Raw genomic sequence first — 23,841 nt, 5'->3', positions numbered from 1 at the left:
ACTAAGGTATAATGCATAGTACTTTGCTGACTACTGACCAAGATCAGATATTCACTGACCTTGGAAGACACTGCAGTTCGAAATATTATCGTTCACTGCTGACACTGAGAACTGCTGATTTCCACTGCTGCCAGAGACCACAATGGACGTACACACTGCTGCCAAAGACCACAATGGACATACACACTGCTGCCAGAGACCATAGTGGACGTACACACTGCTGCCAGAGACCACAGCGGACGTACACACTGCTGCCAGAGACCACAGCGGACGTACACACTGCTGCCAGAGACCACAGCGGACGTACACACTGCTGCCAGAGACCACAATGGACGTACACACTGCTGCCAGAGACCACAGTGGACGTACACACTGCTGCCAGAGACCACAGTGGACGTACACACTGCTGCCAGAGACCACAATGGACGTACACACTGCTGCCAGAGACCACAATGGACGTACACACTGCTGCCAGACCCCACAGTGGACGTACACACTGCTGCCAGAGACCACAGTGGACGTACACACTGCTGACAGTGTTCCAGGCTGGCCATGACCACTGAGGACACACACACACACCACTGAACATAGTAGCCAGAATGGTCAATAATAGCCTCGCGTCCGGGCCAAGGGTCCGCCGCGCGCTTTACAAGAGACATTGATGTTTCTCTGTTATGTGTTCCCTACAGCTGCTTGTTATGGGATCCTAGACGTATAGGAGAGAAGGGAGAGGAGAGAGCAGGAAGGAAGAGGGTGTCTATGGATGACCGAGATGGACGAGAGATGAGGAAGAATGAATTGAGAATCAGAAGGAAATGTAAGCAGGAAGAGAGGATAAAGGAAAGAGTGGAAAGGGGGGGATAGAAAATAAGAGAAGAGGACGAACAAGGGGAATAGGGCGAGAGGGGAGACAGCGAGGGGGGAAAATATGTAATGGTCATTCTATTCATGTACTGATTGAGGCATGAAAAATTAGGAGCAAATTTTCGGACACTTTTGTTGAGGGCTTTGTGGTAGGCTTGAGGAGGGGGGGGGGGTCACAGTTATTATGGACCCCACTACTGCTGCTGCAGTTAGTATGGACCCCACTACTGGCTGCTACAGTTAGTATAGACCCCACTACTGGCTGCTACAGTTAGTATGGACCCCACTACTGCTGCTACAGTTAGTATGGACCCCACTACTGGCTGCTACAGTTAGTATAGACCCCACTACTGGCTGCTACAGTTATTATGGACCCCACTACTGCTGCTACAGTTAGTATGGACCCCACTACTGCTGCTACAGTTAGTATGGACCCCACTACTGGCTGCTACAGTTAGCATGGACCCCACTACTGCTGCTACAGTTAGTATGGACCCCACTACTGGCTGCTACAGTTAGTATGGTTCCCACTACTGCTGCTACAGTTAGTATGGACCCCACTACTGGCTGCTACAGTTAGCATGGACCCCACTACTGGCTGCTACAGTTAGTATGGACCCCACTACTGCTGCTACAGTTAGTATGGACCCCACTACTGGCTGCTACAGTTAGCATGGACCCCACTACTGGCTGCTACAGTTAGTATGGACCCCACTACTGCTGCTACAGTTATTTTGAACCCCACTACTGCTGCTACAGTTATTATGGACCCCACTACTGCTGCTACAGTTAGTATGGACCCCACTACTGCTGCTACAGTTAGTATGGACCCCACTACTGCTGCTACAGTTAGTATGGACTGGCTGATAAAGTTTTTTATGAAATTTCTGGAGCGGTGACTTTCCAGACAGTCAGTGTTGACTGTGACTGAGTGGGAAGTGAAGGAGAGATGTGGGCCCCGGGCGGCGGGTCTGAGAGTGGTCTCAAGTCTTGCTTTGAGGCTGTGTTCCTTAATGAGCCGTCTGGGGCCTTTGTTGAGAGCACACACACACACACACACACACACACACACACACAAGACTTGTCTTGTGACCATCGTGTTGGGTGGACGTGGGTTGGGAGCTCCTGTCTCACTAGTGGAGTGGGAGGGGTAATCAGGCAGCTTCGAAGTGAAAAAGTGTGTACAAGTGAATGAAAAAACCTTGAGCTTTGGCCAGAGCCATAAAGTAGTGAAGAAAAACAGTTTAAATAGCGTAATTCAAAATAGTTGTAGTATTGTGGCAGTGTGTAGTGTGGAGCAGACCTCACCGACCTCTGACCGCGTGACCTCACCCCGGCAGCAACCCTCCTACCACCACGGGGACGACGCTTGGAGATTCACTCACCTATTGTGTTAGCAGGACGGTAAGATACTTGGAACCCCTGTGGGTAAGGTTGCATTATAGCAATGACTAGGTCAGGAAGGGCGTCTAGGTCCAGCAGTATTATGATTGAGGAAGAAGATAGGTTTGTGGAGAAGATGATTGGGAAATTTGTAGAGAAGAGGGATGTTTGGATAGGTGATCTAATCCAGGGGATTAAAAGTGAAGTCTTTAATAAGATACAGGGCGAGGTTCAAAGACTCAAACAAGAGTTTATGGATTATATTCAAGAGGAAATCAGGAAGAGCAGGGTAGAATGGCAAGGAGAAATATCTAGGCTTACTAATGAATTTGGCAGGAATAAGGGAAGCTTGGCAGGGGAAGGGGAAGTAGTAGTAGTAGGTGGAGTAGCGGGTGTAGGAGGGGTGGGGGTCAGCCAGGGAGAGGGCCACCAGCATGACCCTGAACTGAGAAAGAGGACAATCATAATCCATGGATTACTTGAAGCCAGGGCACCATCGAGGCAGGAAAGGATGGAGATTGAGGATTTGGAACTACAGGGGATCTTGAGAGACATGAGAGCCCAGATGGCAGGGAATGAGGTGCAAGTCCACCGACGCATTGGACCATACAACTGTAACAGGAAACGACCTGTCCTGGTACAGTTCACTAACGAAGAGGCAGTGGATTACATACTGCATCACAAACACCTACTCAGAGGTAGCGAAAATTACTACAACGTATTTATTGACAAATTCATGACGAAGGAGGAACAGATTGCCCACAGAGCAAGCAAACAACAATACGACTCTTCCCATTTGAGCGCAGCTACACACCCCAGTGCTAATCCACCCCATGCTAACCAGCTCACACGTGCTTCTCAGGTCACCCCTTTCCCAAATCAGCCGCCCCTGCTTATCTCCCCAGCACATCCCTTGACCCCTCTGACCCCACTGGAGTCAAATTCATCCCACATTCCAAGGACCCCCTCATCACCTCAACCCCCAAAACCCGTCCAGCCCTCGTCCCCTCAACCCCCAAAACCCACCCAGCTCTCATCTCCTCAACCCCCAAATCCCATCCAGACCTCATCCCCTCAACCCCAAGAACCCACCCAGACCTCATCCCCTCAACACCCAAAGCCTACCCTGCCCTCACCCCTCCTCATCCCCTCTCCTTCCATGTGACCCCCCACCCTTGCGAGGGAGGTGGGAGGTCCCCCCCACCCCCTCTATCCATCCCCCTCCCAACCTCTCAACCTCTATCTGTCTCCCAACCTTACGCCATCTCCCAACCCCTCTATGCCCTCCCTAATCTTCAGACCCAGTATGCCCTTCCTACTCCAGACCTACCTACCCAGGCCCTACCCCAGACCCTCCTACCTACCTTCCTAGAAGCCCAGCCCCCAGTAGCCCCCCAAGCACCCCTCCTGAACTCTTTCACCCCCCATACACCCCCCGGACCCCCCCAGACACCCCCTGGATCCCCCCGGACATCCCCCGGACCCTCCCCGCCCCCAGTCATCCCCCAGACACCCCCCAGATCCCCCAGATCCCCTCTGCCCCCAGTCACCCCCCAGACATCCCCCAGATCCCCCCATACCCCCAGAGAAAGGGAGAACTCTGGTACAAGAGTTTCCATGAAGAATCTCAAGGTTTGGTACACCAATGCTGATGGGGTATCTAATAAAGCAGAAGAGATAAAAGAAAGAGTGAGTGAAGCAGATCCTGACATAGTTGCAATTGTGGAAACTAAAATTAATGACATGATCTCAGATGCTATCTTTCCTGAAGGGTACCAGGTGATACGAAAAGAGAGGACACAGAGACAGGGAGGGGGAGTAGCACTCCTAATAAAGCGGAAATGGAAGTTTGAAGACCTGGGAAATCGAGTTACCAATGAGTGCACAAGCTTCATACATGGAACTCTGACAGTAGATGGGAGGAAGATTGTGATCATGGTAATCTACAATCCCCCACCAAACAGTAGAAGACCCAGGCAGGAGTATGATGACAACAACAAAGCATGTATTGATGAACTGCAGAAGGCAGCAACACTAGCCCACAGAATGAGAGCGAAGCTGCTGATCATGGGGGACCTAAATCATGGAGAGATAAATTGGGAATCAAGGAATCCCCATGGAGGGGATGAAACGTGGGGAGCAAAATTAGTAGATGTTATAGACAGGAATTTCCTGACACAACATGTGAAGGAAGACACAAGGGAAAGAGGAGGAGATGCACCGAGCCTATTAGACCTGATTTTCACCCAGAACGTAGAAGATATCGAGAATTTAGAGCATGAAATACCTCTAGGGGCCAGTGACCATTGTGTCCTAGTCTTTGACTACATGATGGAATTCAAAATTATGACCATGGGACAAGAGATCTGGGAAAGGAGAGCTGACTACAGGAAAGGGGACTATATGAGGATAAGGGACTATCTGGGTGAAGTGCAGTGGGAGGAAGAAATTAGAGGAAAAACAGTCCAAGATATGATGGACCTAGTCATACAGAAATGCCAGGAGGCCGAAGAGAGATTTATACCAACGGTAAAGGGAAAAAATAAGAAGGAATATAATAACCCATGGTTTAATAGACAGTGTCAGGAAGCAAAAATGGCCAGCAGGCGGGAGTGGAGGAAGTACAGAAGACAAAGAACAGAGGACAACAGAAGCAGATACAACAGAGCTAGGAACGATTACATTAACATAAGACGAACATCGGAAAGGGACTATGAGAACGATATTGCAATCAAAGCGAAAAAACAACCTAAGTTACTACACAGTCATATAAGAAGAAAAATGTCGGTGAACGACCAAGTGACAAGACTAAGGAAGACAGAGGGGGCATATACTGAAAGTGACAAGGAAATCTGCGAGGCACTGAATGCCAGTTTCCATGGAGTGTTCACTACCGAGCCTGAGCAGCTCCCATTGTTGGAAGGGGTTACCCTAGATGAAAGACTATCAGATATAGAGGTGACAGCAGAGGAGGTAATGAAACAGTTGACAACTCTAGATGCAACTAAAGCAGTTGGACCAGACAAAGTATCACCGTGGATACTAAAAGAAGCAGCACAGGCCCTCAGCGTGCCTCTGGCAATGATCTTTAATGAGTCACTTATGTCAGGAGAATTGCCCAGTTGCTGGAAGAAGGCAAATGTCGTGCCGATCTTCAAGAAAGGAGATAGGGAGGAGGCACTTAACTACAGACCTGTATCACTGACAAGCATCCCCTGTAAAATACTGGAAAGAATAATTAGGCTACGACTGGTTGCACACCTGGAGAACATTAGGTTTGTGAACAAACATCAACATGGGTTCTGGACAGGGAAATCGTGCCTAACAAACCTTCTGGAATTCTATGATAAAATAACGAGGATAAGACAGGACAGAGATGGTTGGGCAGACTGCATATTTCTGGACTGCCAAAAAGCCTTTGATACAGTACCGCACATGAGACTGCTGTTCAAGCTCGAGAGGCAGGCGGGGGTGGGGGGAAAGGTCCTAGAATGGATAAGGAACTACCTAACAGGAAGGAGCCAAAGAGTTACGGTAAGGGGCGAGAAGTCGGACTGGCGAACAGTAACAAGTGGAGTACCACAAGGATCGGTGCTGGGACCAATTCTATTTCTTGTGTATGTTAACGACATGTTTACAGGCGTAGAGTCCTACATGTCGATGTTTGCGGATGATGCAAAGTTGATGAGAAGAGTTGTGACAGATGAGGATTGCAGGATCCTCCAAGAGGACCTGAACAGATTGCAGAGATGGTCAGAGAAATGGCTACTAGAATTCAACACGAGCAAATGTAAAGTTATGGAAATGGGACTAGGAGATAGGAGACCAAAGGGACAGTACACAATGAAGGGGAACAGCCTACCTGTAACGACGCGTGAAAGAGACCTGGGGGTGGACGTAACACCTAATCTATCTCCTGAGGCACATATTAATAGGATAACGACAGCAGCGTACTCTACACTGGCAAAAGTTAGAACATCATTCAGAAACCTAAGTAAGGAGGCATTTAGGGCGCTTTACACTGCCTACGTAAGGCCAGTCTTAGAGTATGCCGCCTCATCATGGAGTCCCCATCTGAAGAAGCATATAATGAAACTGGAAAAGGTTCAGAGGTTTGCAACGAGACTCGTCCCAGAGCTACGAGGGATGGGGTATGAAGAGCGCCTGAGGGAACTGTGCCTTACGACACTAGAAAGAAGAAGGGAGAGGGGGGACATGATAGGAACGTATAAGATACTCAGAGGAATTGACAGAGTGGACATAGACGAAATGTTCACACGGAATAGTAACAGAACGAGAGGACATGGATGGAAGCTTGAAACTCAGATGAGTCACAGAGATGTAAGGAAGTTTTCTTTTAGCGTGAGAGTAGTGGGGAAATGGAATGCACTTCAGGAACAGGTTGTGGAAGCAAATACTATTCATAATTTTAAAACCAGGTATGATAGGGAAATGGGACAGGAGTCATTGCTGTAAACAACCGATGCTCGAAAGGCGGGATCCAAGAGTCAATGCTCGATCCTGCAAGCACATATAGGTGAGTACATATAGGTGAGTACACACACACACACACACACACACACACACACACACACACACACACACACACACACATACCTACTCTTTCGGTTCGTCCCTTGAGAGAGAGAGAGAGAGAGAGAGAGAGAGAGAGAGAGAGAGAGAGAGAGAGAGAGAGAGAGAGAGAGAGAGAGAGAGAGAGAGAGAGAGAGAGAGAGAGAGAGAGAGAGATGAGAGAGAGTAGGGAGGGAATGGCAGGGGAAAAGAGAGAGAAAGATTAATTGAGAGAAACATATACGCCAACAAGGAGCACACACACATTCCCTTAGGCTGTTCTCCAACTCAATGAGCCTCAAACTTTTCTGCTGACGGACCTCCTATATAAAATTATTTTCGTTAGACCACACACTGAAGTAAATTTGACAAACGCAAACGTTGCCATACTAAGAAGTCACCACGAAATCGCATATCTCCGCTCTAAGTCGATGACTACGTTGTTGTTGTTATAGATTCAGCTACTTGGAACAAGTTCCAAGTAGCACGGGCTATGGTGAGCCCGTAACTTACCTGGCACAGGAGCGGTGCTGTGAGCTATGCTGCGATGATTAAACTTGCTGTTGTAAACAAAGGTTTGTGAAAACCGGTGAAATTCCAGTTAGAGTAATGCTTAGGCCAGATTAAGCATTCATCCTACCTCTGTATTTGGGGCGTGGTGCTACAAGTGATAAAAAAATCTTACTCCATTCAAGTACGTAGTTGAATTTACTTGATAAGTAACGAATAAGTTATTTATAAATTTGTACTGAGGTCCTCGGTGTATATACACTCAGTTATATTAAAACTGGATTAATGAACACTTATTAGTTGGTCACTAAGCTATGTCGGTGGCTTCGACTCATTCACGATTGGTAAGCCTTTTCCCCAACACCGGAGCTACCGATCAAAATCAGGCTATTGTTAAAGTCTTGGTCTCTTAGTACTCACTTTGACTTAATAAACAAACGCAGCCAAGCACCATACATACGGGCTCACCATAGCCCGTGCTACTTGGAACCTTTTGTTCCAAGTAGCTGAATCTCAAAGCACCATACAGTGGAACAGTGTGATGTCCCGGCGCACACACACACACACACACACACCTAGCTGAGTGGACAGCGCTTGGGATTCGTAATCCTGTGGTCCGGGGATCGATCCCAGGCGGAAACAAATAGGCAGAGTTTCTTTCCCTCTGATGCCCCTTTTCACCTAGCAGTAAATAGGTACCTGGGAGTTAGACAGCTGCTACGGGCTGCTTCCTCTCTGTGTGTGTAACAAAAAAGAAGGCATGGTTGAGGACCGGGCCGCGGGGATGTTAAGCCCCGATATCATCTCAAGATAGCCTTCTGTTATGATAGGACTTTTTTGCAAGTTTGTGGACTATCGTTCAGACACTGACGTAATTAACAATTAGAAAGTAGAATTTGGTACTATTCTCTTTATAGACCGAAAAAAATATAGCTAAAACCAAACTTACATATTCCTAGGCCTATTATAGCACATATATGTACTATATTAGGCCTCAGATAGCGTGCATTAGGTCCAGGAAGGTAAGTTTAGGCTTGGTTATGTTTTCTTTACAAAATCAGTACAAAATATTTCTGATTTTGTCCACATTCAATAGTAGTTTTCTACTTTCTAATTGTCTTTTAGGTCAATACATGTACTATGGTGGTGGTGTGTTCAAGAGAGAACTGGATAAAAACCTCCAAAGGATACTTGATCAACTAGGCTGTGACTCATACGTCAGGCTGCGAGCAGCCGCGTCCAACAGTCTCAACAACAAGATCAACAACCAGGTATCAGTCTGGTTGACCAGTCCAGCAACCAGGAGGCCTGGTCGACGACCGGGCCGCGGGGACGCTAAGCCCCGGAACAACTCCAAGGTATGGTCCTCATCGTTACTATAAGTACTACCACAACAGGAGGATAGGCTGAATATTTGCATAAAATCTGATTTTTCAAATGTCACAGAAATATTAATTAGTATTACATTGCTTATAATATATCCCAAAATTCACAGGAAAACACAAACGGGTTAAAATTATCATAGATATATATATATATATATATATATATATATATATATATATATATATATATATATATATATATATATATATATATATATATATATATATATATATATATATATATATATATATATATATATATATATATATATATATATATATATATATAGGCTAGATTAGCATATTTTGGTAGCAGTCTTTCCTGTAGACATATATTATTAAATAAGATCGAAAAAGTAAGATTAATAATTCTAACACAAATTTTCTCTATGTTTCTTATATTTCTTTTCACTGTTGTATATTGATGTATGTTGGCTAGATATATACCAAGATGTATATTGTCGATTAAGGCGCGTCTGGGGATCCTTTCGGACGTAGGTTCGAACCCTCATCACGGCCCTTGTGGATTTGTTCATGTATATTGTCTGTTGGATTATTAGTAATTTTCAATTTGTTAGAGTGCTCCTTGCGTTGTTAGTGTCATTTATATCAGAGAATTAATCTCGAGGTTCAGCATGGCGACAGTTCTGAATACCATAATACAACAAGGCTTGCCTAGAGCGTGGTGAAGCTGTCCAACAAACTTACTAGTTCTTTTATTACTTTTATTGTTATAAAATGAAGAATTTTACTGGAAACACTGCAGATTCACTTACTTCTCTCGCTCTTCTTTACATAGACCAGATGGCCACTTATTAATACAATTATTTTAAATTCTTTAAATTTATATATTTTTAAATAAATGTGCCCTTTTAGAACTCATATTGGTCTACTTCAGTGTTATCCGTGCGACTGCATTGGAACCATCACTACAAATATCAGGTATAGGTTACGTAAGTGTAAAAAATTTTCAAGCCATTAATTTGGTCTTAAATTCATCCATTTGTCGCCAGCGTTCCTAACGTCAATAATCAATCGTACTAAAGTGCCCTAACCTAACCAAGCAGAGGACCCACGAACAGAAAATGGGACATTATGTCAATTTCTTGAGCCGATACCATTTTCTTGTATATCAGTTTTTTGCCTTATGAGTCGGTCAAAATCCGACATGCTATAGAAAAAACAGGTTGCCATATCACCTAATGCACCTGTTCACCTAGCAGTAAATAAGCACCCAGGAGTTATAGTCAGCTTGTTGACTTTTGGGAAGACTTCGGAATAAGCCTAATATCTATATATACTGGCTGCCTGTCCCCCGACAATAAATTATTATGCTGTATACCTAGAGGTTTAACCAACTTCTACACATATACATATACACTGAGATTGTTTTGATTAATTGTTGCCGCCGGAGGAGGCTAGTTTATTGTGCACCCCATACCCATCCTGTGAGCGGTAGCGCAAAAAGCATTACCGTTGATTGACGGTTGAGAGGCGGGACCAAAGAGTCAGAGCTCAACCCCCGCAAACACAACTAGGTGAGTACAACTAGGTGAGTAGAGGGCACAAAAGGTCTTTATTAGACCTCATCTTAGATTATTACATAAACAATTTCATCTGAGAGTTTACTTGACTCCTGGACTATATTCAGGACTAAAATATACTTGCTGGTTGGTCAGTAATCAATTGTGGTGGTTTTATTAACCCACCAAAGGTTGATAGGCCTTAAGCCCAGTACCAAACCAAATCAGGCAAGTTACATCACTGCTTCTGTGCCAGATAAGTCCACTACGGGCTCACCATAGCCCGTGCTACTTGCAACTTTTCGTTCCGAGTAGCTGAATCTAACTATTACTTTTATTCTCCTATTGCTTCTAACTATTACTTCCCTTATTACTGTTTATTCTTATAAAATGAAGAATTTTACTGAAAATGCTGCAGATTCACTTACTTCTCTCTCTCTTGTTAATAGAGACCAGATGGCCAGTTATTAATATAATTATTTTAACTTTAAATTTATATATTTTTAAATAAATGTGTCCTTTTAGAAGTCATATTGATCTACTTTAGTGTTATCCGTGCGACTGCATTGGAACCATCACTTCCTTAGATAAACTACGAGTTTTTACCTAGTTTAAAATTTTTAAAGCCATTAATTTGGTCTTAAATTCATCCAGTTGTCGCAAGCGTTCCTAACGTCAATAATTTATCGTACTTAAGTGCCCTAACCTAACCAAGCAGAGGACCCACGAACAGAAAATGGGACATTATGTCAATTTCTCGAGCCGCTACCATTTTCTTGTATATCAGTTTTTTTGCCTTAAGAGTCGGTTAAACTCCGACGTGCTATAAAAGAAAACAGGTTGTCATATCACCTAATGCTTCTGTTCACCTAGCAGAAAATAAGCACCCAGAAGTTAGTCGACTTTGGGGAAGACTTCAATATAAGCCTAGGGAAGGGAACTAACGGGAAAAGCGCCAAGCCATTACGACAATATAGCACTGGGAAGGGGTCAGGATAAGGATTTGGGATGGGACGGGGTGAAGGAATGGTGCCCAACCACTTGGACGGTCGGGGATTGAACGCCGACCTGCATGAAGCGAGACTGTCGCTCTACCATCCAGCGCAAGTGGTTGGATGAGCCTAATATGTATGCATATATATATATATATATATATATATATATATATATATATATATATATATATATATATATATATATATATATATATATATATATATATATATACACTGGCTGCCTGTCCCTTGACAATGAATTATTATGCTGTATCCTTAGAGGTTTAACCAACTTCTTGGTACATATACACTGAGTTTTCTTTAGTCCTGGACTATATTCAGGACTAAAATATTCTTGCTGGTTGGTCAGTAATCAATTGTGGTGACTTTAATAACCCTCCAAAGGGTGATAGGCCTTAAGCCCAGTACCAAACCAAACCTGGCAAGTTACAGCCCCGCTCCTGTGCCAGGTAAGTCCACTACGGGCTCACCATAGCCTGTACTATTTGGAACTTTTTGTTCCCAGTAACTGAATCTAATTTTTGTTTTTTGTTTTAATTTTGCCCCGAGGAGCGAGTTTATTGGGCAGCGTCACTCATCCTGGGAGTGGACACACCGCCATAGTGACAGTATTGGGCAGCGTCACTCATCCTGTGAGTGGACACACCGCCATAGTGACAGTATTGGGCAGCGTCACTCATCCTGGGAGTGGACACACCGCCATAGTGACAGTATTGGGCAGCGTCACTCATCCTGTGAGTGGACACACCGCCATAGTGACAGTATTGGGCAGCGTCACTCATCCTGTGAGTTGACACACCGCCATAGTGACAGTATTGGGCAGCGTCACTCATCCTGTGAGTGGACACACCGCCATAGTAACAGTATTGGGCAGCGCGACTCATCCTGTGAGTGGACACACCGCCACAGTGACAGTATTGGGCAGCGCCACTCATCCTGTGACTGGACACACCGCCATAGTGACAGTATTGGGCAGCGTCACTCATCCTGTGACTGGACACACCGCCATAGTGACAGTATTGGGCAGCGTCACTCATCCTGTGAGTGGACACACCGCCATAGTGACATTATTGGGCAGCGCCACTCATCCTGTGAGTGGACACACCGCCATAGCAGCATGTACAACACTCTCCAACAGGAAGAAAACCCGCTGGGTTGTTCATCCTGTCACTTGTACCCAGAAAACAACAACCAAATCAGGGTTAAAGACCATATACAGTCTACTAGAAGATACTAGCAGAACTTCAGTCTTCCATTTGGGACTCTAAAATGCATTTATACTGAAAAGTTATGCAGCCTGCGTTTACCAGAGGCGGCCCAGACAATGCAGGGGACTGAGTACCTACTTGCATATTCTTCCCGCGTCCCTGGAGGGTTAACTCCACCAAATTAAGTCAATTAAATCTCCATCACCACGATTCCCCATCACCTTAATTCTCTGTAAAGCTTCCTTCCTAGGGAAAGGTCTTTCGCCGAATCCAATTGGCAAGATTATCAATTTTGCGAGTCTCCTGCGATAAAATGCATTTACTGGTAGATGAAGACGCTAAACTCCATTGTCCGTAGGAACGAAAATGGCATTAGAAGCAATATTATTTTAATCCAAATAACATAGTAATTTGAAGCAACGTTTAAACCAAATAGATAAAATTAGCTGCATCAGAACCAATAAGATTTCAAGGCGACTTTGTCTGATTTATCAAGCAGATTTCAAAATATTAAGTCTCGCATTAATGAAAAATACAGTAGCATATTAAAGATGCTACAGCACCAATGGGGATAAATATTTTGAGCTGTACCTTGCACCCTGGTGTATATGCACGGAGTTTACACTAGTTTTGAATTATATATGAGATCGAGTATACTTGCTGGTTGGTCAGTTCTTGCAACACCGGTCCGGCGTTGCAAGAATCGATCGAGGAGGCGGTGACGCTCAAGACGTCGCTACCACAGAAGCGGCAGCTGGAGCGAGACGATCGTCTGGGTGATCAGGGGATGCAGAGTCGAAATTGAAAGACGCTAAACCAACGACCACCTCAGGAATGTCCTTTGGGGTAGACCAGGAGGACAGAAGGTGTCAGGGTCCAGTACAGAAGGAGCTGTGGGACCACCATTGAACTACTGACGAAAGGAAGATCTTCCAGAAAGGCACGACTCCAGGGGCTCGTCGCCTGCTTCAAGACTCCGAGAGGAAAGAGAAAGCAATGTTTTCATAAAATTAACATTATCACGTACCTGGCCAGCGACGGGGGCTGTGCGCAAGCTGGCCCATGTTAGGCTACCTCGTCTATAGTAGTACTTTCTTAACCGAGGAACCACTGACTTTTTAACCGAGGAACCACTGATATAAATGAAGCAAATGATAATTTACAGTTTGTCCAAGTCTGTATAAGGACCCCACCATTTGCGCCCCTGGCAGGATACTCCATTAATCCTCCTACATGGAGACAACTCTGAACTTTGATCTATATTGGTTTCCGATTCCCCCGTACTGCTTCCCTTAAGCTGACATGTGACAGATCAGAACATGGTCAACCCTAGATTTGGTTGGTGTTACGCTTGGGTCCTGTCAGTCTCTGGAGGGGTTATTAAGGCCACCTCAAAAGCTTACTAACCTACCAGCAAGGATACTTACGACTGAACATAGTCTAGGACTATAGTAAACTCTCAGGGTCAAGTTTAGATCTACTGACCTATCCCGGGAAGTGGGATACACCTCTCGATGTATATACAGTATCCTTGATCAATCCTTTTATTATCAAGAAAGTTATTAATAGTTACTGAGGACTTGGTAAACACATCCGGAAATTGGCTAATGGCTCTCTACCATCCCATACTGAACTACGATGGGGAAATACTAGTTACAAAGCACTATACATGTGACTAACAACTGATGAGTTGGTACGGGGGACCTCAGCTCGGAGGAACATTGCCTTAAGACGTGTTATTAAACACAAAGTTCCCTAAAGGTCTCAGCGAAAACACTTTCCTAATCCAGACTAATAGCTGACCCAACACTTCCTCAAGCTCCTTAACGAGCACATCAGGAGCTTGAGGAAGAGCACATCTTCCTCAAGATGTGCTCGTCCGTGCTGCTGCCATCTCCAAAGGAACATTATTATCATTATAACATTATAACACAAGAATTCTGTGTGTGTATTTACTATTTGTATCTGCAGAATCGAGTTATTAGCTCTTGGAATCAATTTTCTAACCCTTTTATTTTTCCTCTATTATGTCTACAACACATATTTCTCTCTAACAGGATCGAGCTCTAGCTCTCGGACCCTGCTTTTCTAGCCGTTGGTTGTTTACTGACCTATTTCTCTATCATACCAGTTTTTAAAGCTATGAATGGAGTTAACCTCTACAACCTGCTAAAAGAAATCTTTCTATCATCTCTATGACACATCTGACTCTCAAACTTCCATCCGTGTCCCCTTGTTCTATTCATCGTAAACATTCCCTCTATTTCCATTTTGTCACTACCTCAAGTGTGGGTGTTTGTTAGGAATACATGCAATTTTGAAGCAATTAAAATATTATATTATTTATATTTTAACTTTTGGACAAACATGTTTTCATTGTCAGAAATATTTAAGGAAATCAAAACTCGCCCTTGTAACATAAACTGGATAATTTGGGCGTATGCAAAGGCTGACTAATAACAACATAAATCATTCAGAAAAACACACACGCTAAATTAGTCACTAATGAATGAATTTAATGTTCAGTGTCACTTGTTCAGCGAGTGAACGTAGGGCCACAGGCTGCGAAATTAATTTAATTAGGCATAGGCTCCAACTTTGTGATAGGGCTCCTCAATTATTTGTAGCAGTCAACCATATGGCTGTAAACCCGTGGAACCGCCTACCCGCCGAAGCCGTAACCGCCAAAATTCTGCTGGGTTTTAAAATACAGCTGGAAACGATCATCAGGGTCAATTGGGGGATCTTTGACAAGCCCCCGGCTTCCTGTCCTCGTCGAGGCCACTAATACCTTCAGGTAAATAATAGCTGGTGTTTCTCTTCAATGACAGAGGCGTTAGATACGGCGCACTGAGAGCCTTTGCTATTTGTATACTGAACTATGGGTGCTTACCCTATTTATATACTGAGTTACGGGCGCCTACGCTATTTGTATACTGAGCAATGGATATCTACGTTATTTGTATACTGAACTACGGGAACCTAGGTATTTGTTTAGTGAACTACGGGCGCTTACGCCATTTCTATACTGAACTATGAGTGTCTACGCTATTTGGACATTGGGCCGTACGTTATCTGGATACTGTAACCATGAGCCTTATGGATACCATAGGAAGGTTTATTGCTTGGATACCCCAATCTAATGCCGATTTATTTGGGTACAGTATAATTCACCCTGTGCTTTCATGTCGAAAAACAACGCGACAAATCTTGTATAAAATCAAAATAATTACCAAAAGACCTGCGAGATGCGCGTTTTTTTCTATTAAAGGGGATAATTCCGCAAATGGGCATTTGACAAAAGAATATTATTTGTGACTCGGTGGTACACATTCTCACACAAATTTATATTATTAACATTAATATATGGCCGATAACAGGCTTAAAAATATTTAACTTAGATACATAAAGTTTGTGATTAGGTTGTGATCATAGACATACCAATACAAGAGCGCGGCTAACTCTCAAGTACTATGTTATAAATGCTAAAAGGGCACATGTTATAAACTTAGTTGTGTAATTCCAAGTAGTTCATTGTTTTAATGCACTTGCAAATCCATTTTGTATATTCAAGACAGCCTTGTGTAAAAGTAAAAAAAAAATGACTATATAGTGTTTGTACGACCTGTCTTAAAAAAAAATATAGTATTTTGACGTCAAAATTTCCACCGGACAAAATATGATATACTATAAATCACAGCGGCTCGCAAGCATTCACGTTTTCTATGCAAGGGTTCGTCGGTTTGGTTAGATTCCGGCAATTATATATAATTTTCTGATAGTTGTGACAACTGGAGATAACGGGCTGCTTAGTCTTTTATCTAGAAGTGTTAGTAACAACAATTCAAATGTTATTTCGTAGCTATATTTTTATCCGGGGACTTATTGGGTAAAGCTTGCAGATTGTGTCTTTTTTAAGTCCAAAACAGATATGATTTTTTTGTGGAATACTGAGGGCCCTCAGCCTCTGGCTGGCCCACAAACTGCTGCTCATTTCAGTCTTACTTGGGCGGGTTGGAGAGCGTTTATGACTCGCATGTTCGCTTCAGTAACGTTATGTTCAATGTGTTTAGCAATTTCCTCTACGTTGTGAAATCTCAGTGGTAATCTTATCTGGTTAGTGACTTCTCACTGCGTTAAACAATGTTCCAGTGGTCTATTTGCCATTTCTCCAAAATGCTGATATTTCCTCTTGTATTGGAACCTGTCAGCCTACGCACATCGATGTCTAAAGCTGATATACTTTTGTTTTTCTATTTTTCCCCTTATATCATGGGTTTTATACACCGAGATAAATATCCCGCTTCTCGTTGATTATATACAGCGTTTACTTTAGTCCTGGACTATGTCCAGGACTAAAGGATACTTACTTGCTGGTTGGTCAATAAGTAAGTGTAGTGGCCTTACCAACTCTCCATAGTTGTATTCCATAGGACTGACACAGGTGGAATACTTGTAAATATTGCGCAGCACCTAGTGATTCACTGACTGTATACGATTCACCCTACGCTTTAAACCTTTCATCGAAATAAGTGGTTCATAGTTGATTGAATTCTTGCTCCAACCCACAGATCTTGATGTTGAAGCTGCTGTGTTAAGGTCACTGTACATCTTCTGCATTGCTCTATCTCTAATTATTTTCTTAACCCGAGCTAGACTTTGCAGTATGTAAATGTCTTCATTCCTCCTCTTAGTTGCAAGTTTTGCAGCTTCATCTACAATGACTTTCCCTGGTATTGCTACATTACATGGCACCCAGTTGATATGTATTCAACGACCTTGTCACTTGATTATTTGCAATATTGCAATAACATTTATATGGTGAGATGAATGTTGTCACGTAAGTGCTCTTATTGCATGGTTTCAGTGTCAGTTCTCGAATCTGAACGTGTTGTCAGTGCCCAGCAAGAGCAAGTCCCAAACCCTTTAGAATGGCTAACATCTCTGTGAAATTGATCACCTGTTTTGAGTATCTTACTATAGAATGTCCTGCCTTAACTGTAGCTCCAGATTATTGTGGCCAACCACTTGGACTGGACGGTAGAGTGACGGTCTCGCTTCATGGAAGTCTGCGTTCAATCCCCGACCGTCCAAGTGGTTGGGCACCATTCCTTTCCCCCCCGTTCCATCCCAATCACGGTTACTAGATAGCATTTTAACTAGAAATCATGGTTACTAGATAGCATTTTAACTAGAAATCATGGTTACTAGATAGCATTTTAACTAGAAATCATGGTTACTAGATAGCATTTTAACTAGATATCATGGTTACTGTGACGACATAATTGCTTTAATAATAAAATAATGCACCGTAATGTTAATGTTTCTGAGAATCGGCATCTATAGGTTAGGTGGGTTGCTTAGGTTTGAACGTTTCTGGATAAACAAAACATATTTGACAGAGGGAGACATCTCCCGTCACGCAGGGTGCAGTCGCACCTCCACAGATTTCCAGTATCAGCTCTCGATACTGGTAATGGCTCAAAACGGCCACCACTTACGGGCTATTCATGCTCGTGCCACCTTTTGGGTGGCTTAATCTTCATCAATCAATGTTTGACATAGTGGCAAAAGGTGAGGATCCACCTGCCCAGATATGGAATAGGCGTTCTAGCGTCTCGTATCCGGCCGTTCTGTACCCCAGCAGTCAAGCCTAGTCTGGCTACATGAAGACCACGTATGGATTATGCCATATGTCTGGGATCCTCTCGGACGTAGGTTCGAATCCTCGTCACGGTCCCTGTGGATTTGTTCATCCCATAGTTAACTTTGATCCCGGTAGTACAGTCGTGTTCGTTCTTCGAGAATTCGTTCGAGAATTCCTGGTTCGATTCTCGGGCGGGACAGAAATGGTTGGGCACATTTCCTGTCACCTAATACCTCTGTTCACCTAGCTAGCAGTATGTAGGTGCTCAGGAGTTAGTCAGCTTGTTGTTGGGTTGCATCCTGGGCGGGGTCAGTAATTCGGCCTTAGGCTACTTCGATACTAGCCTAACGTGTATGAATACACACTGGCTTCCTGTCCCCCAGACACAATGAATTATAATTAATTAATCCATTCCATTCACCTCGACTGTATGGATCTCGAACCACGGACCACAAGTGTGTGAAGCCGTAGCATTATCATCTCTGCTATGAGCAGTCTTAGAAAGATTTATAATTAAATTATTAATCCTGGTTGGTGGATACAAGACGTTCGTGATTCCCTCTTTAACTGCCTCGGGCCACGATGAGTGATTTTACTGCGCTAAAATCCTCTCTCTGTAAGTGTTTATTGGTGATACTTACGTGAAGAAATCCAAATGAAGAAATAGAACTTAAAGCAATAACACCAGGTAAACCAACTCTTTATAAATATATATACACAGCAAATTTAACAGAATCTATTGTTCTTTGCTGTGGGAGGTGATCAGTGCAGAGGGTCCTGGCTGTTATTATATACAATAGTCATCCCTATAGTTAAGGGAGGACAATAATAAACCTCTCTACCTAGCTGTAACATAACAAAAATATGGTCTATATAATTACAAAGTTATTTTATATAGTTTATGTAAGTACTATTCTAATCCAAATCAAAGACACAAAGAAAAGATAAGGTACAGTAGAAGAAAAACTTGATGATTGGAGTTGTTGAAAAAAAACAGAAACAGAGCTAGGGATTTACCCAACGTTAACAACAAGGACTTGAGCCCGACAGTTTGAAGAGGAACAAGACTGATAAAGAGTGCTTCTGTAACTGTATTTATTACAGTTATTTATTTCTAAATGTGACTCGTAATGTTGTTGTTTTAGATTTAGCTACTCAAAACGAAACGTCTATGTAGCACGGGCTATGGTGAACCCATGTAACGCGTAATATATATCATTTCAATTATAAGTTACAATAGCGTGCGGTCTATAATGATTACCAAGGTCGATATGCATTGAAACTTTAATACATCTTGCTGGTATTGTTTTCCTAAATATGTTTCAACAAATTTTACTTTATCCTTTTTCTCCTTTTTTTATTTCAAGTGAAAAAGATCACTATGAAATATAGTCAAATATTTTTCCGAGGTATTTTCGTTTAGCTTTTGGTTATTGAAGATGACCCGGGTGCTATTGACACTCATTTTCTATAAAGCGGTCAATAGTCATTCCGTCCCTTGGATCTCCTTTGTTGCTGTTGCTGCCCTCTCTCGTCCTTTCATCCGCCCTCCCTCAAAGTTGACATAGATCTTCTCGGTGACGCCCTACACAAGAGAGACAAACACACCAAACATCCGGCCTCGCTGATGGCAATACGGGCTTGATAATACACGGCTTTGTAAGTGAAGATTTAATGGGGGGGACTTGAGAAAACCTTGTCTCGGAACTTTAGAGAAAACGGAAATTAAAGAGAAAAACGAATCCATCTCTGAGTGGTTGCCAACCTTAACTACAAGATAGGTGTTTTGGCCTATCAGACTCGTACCGTAACAGGATTAGCTATGTTTCACACTGCGCGGTGCACGGGTTAACAAAGAACTTGCTCTCAGTGGGAATGTCTGGACGTGTAGCCTTCTAGAGCGAGCCCGAGATCATTGTTCAAGTAACAAAGCAGCGCGGCGGTGATTATTTCCTGGCGACGGAAACTGCCCCCTTGTGGGTCGTTGGTCGTAATTACACACGAACACAACAAATGTTTCGTTTCATTTCCTGAAAAGTTTTAGCTTCAGTGAAGGAAGGCGCAGATGAGCCAGAGGGAACTGAGGAGGAACTTCTTTAGGAATGTGGTAGTACGGAAGTGGAGTGAACACAGATGAGAAATATATAAGCAAACACTTTGGCATCCCTTTGCTCTTTTCCTCCTCTCAACCTCCCCCCCAACACACACATACACACGCACTCTCTGTCTGTCTGTCTGTCTGTCTGTCTGTCTGTCTGTCTGTCTGTCTGTCTGTCTGTCTGTCTGTCTGTCTGTCTGTCTGTCTGTCTGTCTGTCTCTCTGTCTCTCTGTCTGTCTGTCTGTCTGTCTCTCTCTCTCTCCCTCTCTCTCTCTCTCTCTCTCTCTCTCTCTCTCTCTCTCTCTTCTCTCTTCTCTCTTCTCTCTTCTCTCTTCTCTCTTCTCTCTCTCTCTTCTCTCTCTTCTCTCTCTCTCTCTCTCTCGTTTAGAATTTTCCATTCCGCCCTTCTCCCTTCCCCATTTATCTCTCCAGCTGTACAGTAAATACTGCGACCTTTCTCTATCGTCTTCTCGTCTTAATCCGGTTTTCCGTGAAGGTCCTGTGTAGAGGGTCCTACGTCGCAGTGTGACGAGGATGGTCCTGTGTAGAGGGTCCTACGTCGCAGTGTGACGAGGATGGTCCTGTGTAGAGGGTCCTACGTCGCAGTGTGACGAGGATGGTCCTGTGTAGAGGGCCCTACGTCGCAGTGTGACGAGGATGGTCCTGTGTAGAGGGCCCTACGTCGCAGTGTGACGAGGATGGTCCTGTGTAGAGGGCCCTACGTCGCAGTGTGACGAGGATGGTCCTCTGTAGAGGGCCCTACGTCGTAGTGTGACGAGGATGGTCCTCTGTAGAGGGCCCTACGTCGCAGTGTGACGAGGATGGTCCTCTGTAGAGGGCCCTACGTCGCAGTGTGACGAGGATGGTCCTGTGTAGAGGGCCCTACGTCGCAGTGTGACGAGGATGGTCCTGTGTAGAGGGCCCTACGTCGCAGTGTGACGAGGATGGTCCTCTGTAGAGGGCCCTACGTCGTAGTGTGACGAGGATGGTCCTCTGTAGAGGGCCCTACGTCGCAGTGTGACGAGGATGGTCCTCTGTAGAGGGCCCTACGTCGCAGTGTGACGAGGATGGTCCTGTGTAGAGGGCTCTATTTCGTAGCGTGGCGAGCAGATCCTGTTTAGTTCGATGGTCATAATCTAAGGTTAGTACATAGATACAAATATTAGACTAATACAGTTATTATTAATTAAATAACTTAACACAAAAATTCCCCGGTAGTACCAGCCAGATCGAGGTCATCAGAAATTACTTATCTATCCTTGTGTAATGATTAAGTAACAGGTATCCAGTATTCATTGACAGGATCAACATATTGCTCTACGGGAGACATCTCCCGTCACGCAGGGTGCAGTTGCATCTCCACAGATCTCCAGTATCAGCTCTTGATACTGGTAATGGCTCAAAAGGGCCACCACTTACGGGCTATTCATGCCCGTGCCACCTTTTGGGTGGCTTAATCTTCATCATCATCATCATATTGCTCTACTCAGATTAGATTAATTATTGTACGAACATGCCAAGGAGCTTTGACAATGATAATTATAAGTATTGGAATATATTAGATGCAGTACAATCATGGGAATGATTTCTTTGTATACTGAGCCAGAGAACACTGGAATACATTATATTTACATGTCTCCGGGGCATCCCTGGGGACCTCCCTCGCCACAAGGCTTTGCATCTTGATCAACAAAATGAACCTCAGTTGCAACGAGATATCAACAATGCACTAAAAATATGGACCAGCGGCTCAGATATGCAAATTAATTACGCTTCATAATAGAGTTGGGAAGCGACTGTCGGATTTCTCAGGATAAATGATACAAATGGCTTAATAGTTATGGGGTTTGTGGTGGCGTTGTTGTGGTGTGGGTGAGGGGGGGAAGGTGTTGTAAGGGGGACGTTCGGGGGTTGTGGGGGTGTGGGGGAGGCGTGACTGAGAGAAGAGGGTGTTGTGGGAGAAAAGTTCTGATTTTAAAATAACATTCTGAGGTTTACCAGCGTCCTATATGCTGCTGATGTTATCCTGTTTATGTGTACTTCTAGTGTTAGTGTGGGAATTACATCTATTCCCAAGTATTTTTATTTTTCCAGTTTCTGTAGTTGACTTTTTCTTATAACTATAAAACCCATTTTCGGGGACAGGAAGCCTGTACTTGGGCTTGTATGAATATCCCTCCTAGGTCGCTCAATTGACCATCCCTATGATGCAACCACACAACACGTAACTCCTGCGTACCTATTTACCGCTAGGTAAATAGAGGAATCATATAAAAAACTGCCCAACCATTTTCGACCCGCCCACGGATTGAACCCGAGATCCTCGAATGTGAGTCAAGAACGTAAAACACTGTAGATACCATTCGGTCTCCTCATTCCCTTTTCCATCTTCACCGTGTTACTCGCGGTGTAAACTTACTCTTCCGGATAGAGTAACAAAGAACATTAAGAATAGCAATGGCCCAAAGACCGAGCCTTGGGGAACCCCGCTTGTCGCAACCCTCCAGCTGTGACCTGACTTATTCTCTCCTTTAGCGACTTCCTTGCCCACTTCACCATCTTGTTTCTTCATCTTCTTCATCACCTGTTCATGAGGAAAAGTACCAAAAACATTTTTTTATAATCAAGGAAAATCCAGTCTGACTGGCCTATACTTCCCTGTCTTATTTGAATAATACTCTTATAGAATTAAACTTAGGTTTGTCAAACATGACAACTTTTCACTAAATCCATCTTGCCCTTCAATTACCAAGTTCATCCTGTCAGGTGCTCAGTTATTCTTCTGATTAAAGCACTATACATGGAATACTTATTAGTGACACTGATAAGTATTCCATGTACTAAATACTGTACTTACTAAACGTACTAAAGTATAAACCAGTATACATACTGGTTTATACTTTAGCACCACCAATTATTATAACTTGCTCTAGTTTTTAATAATTGAATACGTTTGCCTTTTTTCCAGAATTCTTGAGCGTTTTACTGAATATTTGTTATCGGATAATAAAGTACCTTTGGAGCTTCATTCAGCAGTAAAGTGTTTTCTTTAATAATAAGATAACTGAGAAGGTTACGTTGCCATCTAACTCCCATTCATCTTTACCAACAATCAACTTTAATAGCTAGTTTGTAATTTAAAGTTAAATGAGAGACAAATGGCAGATTTCCCTTCTTAGCTGAATTAGCATTAAAGACATTCTCTCGGTGAACTTAACTATAAACAGAAAGCACACATACTGGTAGCTATCTATATTACTTGTGTCACCCTTCGAATAAAATGAAGAGGCGTTGATCTAGGTCTTAAGAGCAATACGCATTTATACCCCTCAATGGTTAAACATTGAGATGAATAAGATCAACACTCAAGTGGTATATTTCAAATTCGTACCTTAATGAAGATTTAAAAGTTCTTCGAGAAACCTATTATCAATTACCCATGCAGAACGAATTTCATTAGCGCCATATTTCCCTGCGTCAAAATTAGCTGATGTGACCCACGGACAGATGAGCTGTATGAATAATGGACTATGGGTCCCTGCGCTACGGGGCGATGTTTAGTATCCATAATGCACACTGTAATGCAATATCCATATTGCATTACATATGTATGTACCGGTTAACTATTTGAATAT

This window comes from Procambarus clarkii, chromosome 4 (assembly GCF_040958095.1).
Source record: "Procambarus clarkii isolate CNS0578487 chromosome 4, FALCON_Pclarkii_2.0, whole genome shotgun sequence".
In the NCBI taxonomy this organism is placed as follows: Eukaryota; Metazoa; Arthropoda; class Malacostraca; order Decapoda; family Cambaridae; genus Procambarus; species Procambarus clarkii.
The sequence above is the reverse complement of the archived record's forward strand: the minus strand, read 5'-3'. Positions refer to the sequence as shown.